Raw genomic sequence first — 7,841 nt, 5'->3', positions numbered from 1 at the left:
TTGTATCCCTTGCTTGCTTGTGTGCTTGTTGTTGTTGCATCATATAGGTTGTTCACCTAGTTGCATATCTAGACAACCTACTTTGATGCAAAGTTTATTTTGGTAAAGAAAAGTTAAAAATTGTTAGTTGCCTATTCACCCCCCCTCTAGTCAACACTACTAGGGAAAAGCCTAGCAGCAGCGCGGGTTTTGGGCCTCTCAGTAGCGCGGGGACCGGCGCTACTAACAAGGCGCTACAACTAATGTATAGCAGTAGCGCATGTTGTCCCACGCTACTGCTATACATGAATAGCTGTAGCGCTCTTTAGAAAAGGGCGCTGCTGATATTATCTGCAACGCTGTTTACAGGGAAGCGCTACTGGTAAGGCGGCGCTACTGCTAAATTCCCCCCCCCCTCGCTACTACTAGTTTTATTAGTTTTTTCCTGCATATTTGTTTTGTATTTGTTTTGTATTTGAATAGGCTTTATACAATAATCTTTAGCATATCATACACATACAAATGTAATCATAGTATATACATACAATTAGTCTCATCAAATCATGTCATCATCATAATCATCATCCAACACAAAGTGGTCTCTCGTCATCAATCTCGAAAATAGCGATACAAGTCTCGATTACTTGCAAATACATCGTCATCCATCTAAACAATGGTATACACGAGAAGAGCTATCACTTTTAGTACATGAGTTCGTATCCCTCTCTCGCATTAGCGTGAACCTAAACTAACTACCGCCTGTCGCTCGGAAACCGGAAACTGGTACACCTGGGCCTGACACTCCGGCCACTTGTCGTATATATACTCCTGGCGTAGCACTTCTTCGCCATCTATGATCTATGCACCTGCATCGTCACATGAGTCGATGATATGCAACATATATAGTTGAGCAACAGAAAGAGACAGACTTGGCAAAAATAGAAACAACATATCATAAGCATAAATAACAAAGTTCATCGTACCCAAAATGCCCTAACTAGAGTGATTTTCGCTAGTCGAGGAGGAGGACGGTTTAATTACATCACAAATAAAGTTTCACCGTGCATAACTCAAAGTTTTGTCATACAGAATGTATGGACTAAACAGACACATTGTCATATATCGACAATCACTCCACCATGTCGTGCCATCCATCCATGTCAGGGAGATAGTCCTCGAGCTTAGTGAAAGGCTTCATGTCGAGACGCTGAGAGGCTATCCATGTTCGGACGTCTTCCCGCGACATTTGTCCTTCTTCATAGAACATCCCTGTTTTTCTGACGACCTCCTTCATGATGATTTGGGCAAGTTCGCGCTGGATGTTATAGAACTCAGCTCGAAGTCGATGATCCTCGATATCTCCTATGTCCTTTGTCCATTGCAGAATATGGGCATCGCCAGATCTAGGTGACATGCGAAGGTTCTGGTGATCCCGTCTGTACTCCAGCATGTGGTGTAGGACATAGAATCCATCATTAAGAGAATCGTTCGGTTGCTGGATGCAGCAGAAGTCGGTCTTATGGCTGAAGGCGACCCTGCCGCCCCTTCTCTTCTTGTTCCTAACCTCTCCACCCCTTGCTTGGTAGTAAAACATAGCACTGTCGAGAACATCTTTGATGTGGGTGTAATCCTTTTTGTGAATGTTCTTCGACGAGTCCAAGTAAAGAGCGTGGGAGAATCGGGGGTAGAGGATGATGAGGACGGCGTGCCCGCCGCTGCGCAAAATAAGTACACCTCAAATTAATTAGTCTCCACCGTGCAAATGAATTATTGAAATCGAAGGAAGGATAGCAGCGCGGATGACTTACACGGGATGATAAGGCACGAGAATCGTCTCCTTGTCCTTATTGGCGAGCATGAAACTGAAGATGTAATCCCTCGCGTATTCACCGTGCTTTGCGCAGACTCCCAAGAAGCCCTCGTGCATGTAGTACGGATCAGCGACACAGATATGAGATATCTTCTCAACCCCGATGATGTAGTTCATGTGCAAGGCATAAAGGCGGACAAACGTAAAATCCAGCTTCTTCACGTGAAACATGTCGAATATGTAATCAAATCGGAGGAAGAACTTATCCGCGGGGAAGCTGTCGACATACGACATTTGCCGCGGAACGTTAACCACGTAGAGTGGGTATCCTGGATCTTTCGAGGCGATGAGGCCTTTCTCTACCCACAGCACATCGTCATGAAGTCTCCTTAGATCGCCGAATCTGGCCCGTAGCGCTGTTGCGGGTAGGATTGGTTGACCGGGGATATGCCATTTATCCGCATCGGGGATATCTATACCGTCCTGAAGCCGAGGCTGCTGAGGCGGCTGGATCATAGAATCAGCTTTTTTGCCTTTCCTTGCTCTCTTCCTAGACTTCTTTACTACCGGAAGTTCGTCCATAATACATTGAGACGGTAATTCAGGCACCGAGTCATGACACTCAAACCCTGAGGAGGCGCCAATATAGACATACTGTTCAGCGCCATCGTCATCCTCATCCTCATCCATGGCGACGTCATCTGCGACTAATGGAGCCTCCTCCTTACCCCGTCCGCTATCACCCAACCCGACACCCGACGCTAATTGGGTAGGTGGGGTGTTGATATTCATACCTTGCTGAGGCTGCGTGCTCGTGGGTGTGCTCCCGGCCGCCTCCAGACGAAGCAGACTCTTTGGCCACAACAGGACCCACCCATTGCAACAATCACCAAGCCGCCGTGGAGTCTCGTCGTCATCCCCCACCAGTATTAGAGGAGGCAAATTCTCGTGGCCCGGTTTGACACTGGCCATAGAAACCTTGAAGACGTTCGGGGGGATCGGCCGGCTATGGAACAATGGTTCCTTCGGCTCCATTATCGTCGCCTTCCCCACGTCCACCTTCTGGTCGCCGATGGTGTACAAAATGGTGCACGGGGTTTCGTCAGCCTGCAAAGAAAAGTCTGCGACGTGAGACATCCGAAAGGCAACGAAAACGGGAGATTATACATTTATATTAAAGGGGGCCGGTGTGATACGTCTCCAACGTATCTATAATTTTTGATTGCTCCATGCTACTTTATCTACTCTTTTAGGCAATATTGGGCTTTATTATCCACTTTTATATTATTTTTTGGACTAACCTATTAACCGGAGGCCCAGCCCAGATTTGCTGTTTTATGCCTATTTCAGTGTTTCGAGGAAAAGGAATATCAGACGCAGTCAAAACGGAACGAAATCAACTGGAGAAGTTATTTTTGGAAGGAAAGCAACCTGATAGACTTGGAGTGCACGTCAGGGGAGTCCCGGGCTGCCCACGAGGGTGGGGGGCGCGCCCACCCCCCCGGGCGCGCCCCCTGCCTCGTGAGCATCCCGGAGGTCCACCGATGTACCCCTTGCACCCATATATACCTACGTACCCTAAAACTTCCAGAATAGAAGATAGATCGGGAGTTCCGCCGCTGCAAGCCTCTGTAGCCACCAAAAACCTCTCGGGAGCCCGTTCCGGCACCCTACCGGAGGGGGGATCCTTCACCGGTGGCCATCTTCATCATCCCAGCGCTATCCATGACGAGGAGGGAGTAGTTCACCCTCGGGGCTGAGGGTATGTACCAGTAGCTATGTGTTTGATCTCTCTCTCTCTCTCTCTCTCTCTCTCGTGTTCTCTCTCGTGTTCCATCTATGGCACGATCTTGATGTATCCCGAGCTTTGCTATTGTAGTTGGATCTTATGATGTTTCTCCCCCTCTACTCTCTTGTGATGAATTGAGTTTCCCCTTTGAAGTTATCTTATCGGATTGAGTCTTTTATGAGAACACTTGATGTATGTCTTGCCGTGATTATCTGTGGTGACAATGGGATATCATGTGCCACTTGATGTATGTTTTGGTGATCAACTTGCGGGTTTCTTGACATTGGAAACCTATGCATAGGGGTTGGCACACGTTCTTGACTCTCCGGTAGAAACTTTGGGGCACTCTTTGAAGTACATTTATGTTGGTTGCATGAATCTGAGATTGTGTGATGCATATCGTATAATCATGCCCACGGATACTTGAGGTGACAATGGAGTATCTAGGTGACATTAGGGTTTTGGTTGATTTGTATCTTAAGGTGTTATTCTAGTACGAACTCTTTTATAGATTGATCCGAAAGAATAACTTTGAGGTGGTTTCGTACCCTACCATAATCTCTACGTTTGTTCTCCGCTATTAGTGGCTTCGGAGTGACTCTTTGTTGCATGTTGAGGGCTTGTTATATGATCTATCTATGTTATTTTTGTTGAGAGAACTTGCACTAGTGAAAGTATGAACCATAGGCCTTATTTCCTATCATTGCAATACCGTTTACGCTCACTTTTACCACCTATTACCTTGCTGTTTTTATATTTTCAGTTTACAAAAACCTATATCTACTATCTATTTTGCACTTGTATCACCATCCCTTCGCCGAACTAGTGCACCTATACAATTTACCATTGTATTGGGTGTGTTGGGGACACAAGAGACTCTTTGTTATTTGGTTGCCGGGTTGCTTGAGAGAGACCATCTTCATCCTACGCCTCCTACGGATTGATAAACCTTAGGTCATCCACTTGAGGGAAATTTGCTACTGTCCTACAAACCCGTGCACTTGCAGGCCCAACAACGTCTACAAGAAGAAGGTTGTGTAGTAGACATCAAGCTCTTTTCTGGCGCCGTTGCCGGGGAGGTTAGCGCTTGAAGGTATATCTTTAGATCTTGCAATCGAATCTTTTTGTTTCTTGTTTTAGCACTAGTTAGTCTATAAAAGAAAATTACAAAAAAATGAAGTTAAGTTTGTCTCATACGCTTCACCTTGTTAATATCTTTCGTGAGTATGATGGGAAGGAAAATTGTGCTCAAGTGCTAGAAGAAGAATTACATAGAATTCTTGGCTTAAAATATGTGAATGATGAGCATGATTGCAATTTTGTTAGTATGAATTCCTTGAATATCCATGATGCTAATGATATGCAAAGCTACAAGCTTGGGGAAGCTATGTTTGATGAAGATGATATTTTTTGTCCCCCAAGCTTTGATGAGCAAATTTACTATGATGAAAGCATGCCTCCTATCTATGATGATTATTGTGATGACATGTACGCTCTAAAGAATAATGATAACCATTAAACTTGTCATCTTGATCCTAATTTTAAATCATATGATAGTTATTTTGTTGAGTTTGCTCCTGCTACTATCCATGAGAAGAATTTTGCTTATGAGGAGAGTAGTAAATTTTCTATGTTTGTAGATCATGAAAAGAATGCTTTAGGTGCTGGTTACATTGTTGAATTCATTCATGATGCTACTGAAAATTATTATGAGGGAGGAACATATGCTTGTAGGAGTTGCAATAATGTCAAGTTTCGTCTCTATGTGCTTAAAATCTTGAAGTTATGCTTGTTTTACCTTCCTATGCTTGTTGATTATTGTTCCCATAAGTTGTTTGCTCACAAAATCCCTATGCATAGGAAGTGAGTTAGACTTAAAAGTGTTAGTCATATGCTTCATGATGCTCCCGTTATGTTTCAATTCTTATCTTTTATGTGAGCATCATTGTCATCATCATGCCTAGCTAGAAAGGCATTAAAGAAAAGCGCTTGTTGGGAGACAACCCAATATTTATCCTTACTGTTTTTGTGTGTCCACATGATTATGCTACTGTAGTAATCATGTTTTATAGCTTTTGATTCAATAAAGTGCCAAGTAAGACCTTTAGGATAGCTTACGGTGATAGTTGTGTTGATCCTGCTGAAAATCAGAAACTTTTGCACCCAGTAATTTAGCTTTATTAATTCACAGAAACATGCTTCTGATCTGATTTTTTTGCTCTGGATTGGTACATGAATTGCTTAGGACTTCCTAATTTGGTAGGATTTTTGGAGTTCCAGAAGTATACATTTGATGCAGATTTCTACAGACTGTTCTGTTTTTGATAGGTTCTGTTTTCTATGTGTTGTTTGCTTATTTTGATGAATCTATGAGTAGTATCGGAGGGTATGAACCATAGATAAGTTGGAGTACAGTATATATTACACCAATATGAATAAATAATGAGTTCATTACAGTACCTTAAGTGGTGGTTTTATTTTCTTATACTAACGGAGCTTACGAGTTTTCTGTTGAGTTTTGTGTTGTGAAGTTTTCAAGTTTTGGGTAAAGATTCGATGGACTATGGAATAAGGAGTGGCAAAGAGCCTAAGCTTGAGGATGCCCATGGCACCCCAAGGTATTCAAGGACAACCAAGAGCCTAAGCTTGGGGATGCCCCGGAAGGCATCCCCTCTTTCGTCTTCGTTCATCGTAACTTTACTTGGAGCTATATTTTTATTCACCACATGATATGTGTTTTGCTTGGAGCGTCATTTCCTTTTGTAGTTTTTGCTTGCTGTTAGTTAGAATAATGTTTTGCATCTTTAGTTTCAAAACAATGTCAAGGATAGCCTTTACCATGCTTATTTTGCTAGTATACATGTTGCTGTTTGAAAACAGAATGTTTACCGCTGTTGCAAAAATTCCCTAGGAAAGTCAGAGCATGGTATAATGTTGAATCTTTTTGCATAATGAGCTATGATAAATTTATTACAGTGGGAATTTTAGTTCATAATTTTTGGAGTTAGGGAAGTATTGATACTCTTGGACTCTTTACAGACTATACTGTTCTGGCAGATTGCTGTTATGTTTGCATTGTTTGCATATGTTTGTTTGTTTAATGATTCTATTTGAGGATAGGAGTATTAAATATGCAGAGGAATTTAGTATGCAATGTTGAATAATAATTTTAGTGATTTGTTACAGTAGAAAATGATAAGGTTTGATGACCCGCAAGTATACAGGATAGTTGTAGCCTCTTTCAATAAGTAAGAGTGTCGAACACAACGAGGAGCTAAAGGTAGAACAAATATTCCCTCAAGTTCTATCGACCACCGATACAACTCTACGCACGCTTGACGTTCGCTTTACCTAGAACAAGTATGAAACTAGAAGTACTTTGTAGGTGTTTTTGGGTAAGCTTGCAAGAAAGTAAAGAGCACGGAAGTAAAATTAGGGGCTGTTTAGATAAAGATGCAATAAAATAAATATAGAGAGTGTGGAAAAGTGGTGGTAGGAGTTGTGAAATTGTCCCTAGGCAATTGACTACGTTACTAGACCGGTAATCGCTATTGCAATTCTATTTGAGGGAGAGGCATAAGCTAACAAACTTTCTCTACTTGGATTATATGCACTTATGATTGGAACTCTAGCAAGCATCCGCAACTACTAAAGATTCATTAAGGTAAAACCCAACCATAACATTAAAGCATCAAGTCCCCTTTTATCCCATACGCAAACAACCTACTTACTCGGTTCTGTGCTTCTGTCACTCACGCCACCCACCATAAGCAAATCATAAACATATTGCAAACCCTACAGCGGGAATCCCTCACGCTTGCGCGACACGGAGGGCACCATTGGATAGCACCAATAATAAAACATGCAACTCAAACCAATCATAGCAATTCATCAATCACCGATAGGACAATGAAAATCTACTCAGGCATCATAGGATGGCAACACATCATTGGAAAATAATATGAAGCATAAAGCACCATGTTCAAGTAGAGGGAACAACGGGTTGCGGGAGAGTGGACCACTGGATATAGAAGGGGGAAGGTGATGGAGATGTTGGTGAAGATGACAGCGGTGTTGGTGAAGATCGCGGTGATGATGATGGCCTCCGGCAGCGTTCCGACGCCACCGGAAGCAAGGGGGAGAGGGCCCCCCTTCTTCTTCTTCTTCTTCCTTGACCTCCTCCCTATATGGGAGAAGGGTTTCCCCTCTGGTCCTTGGCTCCCATGGCATGGGAGGGGCGAGAGCCCCTCCAAGATTGGATCT

Source organism: Triticum aestivum, chromosome 5B (genome assembly GCF_018294505.1).
Source record: "Triticum aestivum cultivar Chinese Spring chromosome 5B, IWGSC CS RefSeq v2.1, whole genome shotgun sequence".
Lineage (NCBI taxonomy): Eukaryota > Viridiplantae > Streptophyta > Magnoliopsida > Poales > Poaceae > Triticum > Triticum aestivum.
The sequence above is the reverse complement of the archived record's forward strand: the minus strand, read 5'-3'. Positions refer to the sequence as shown.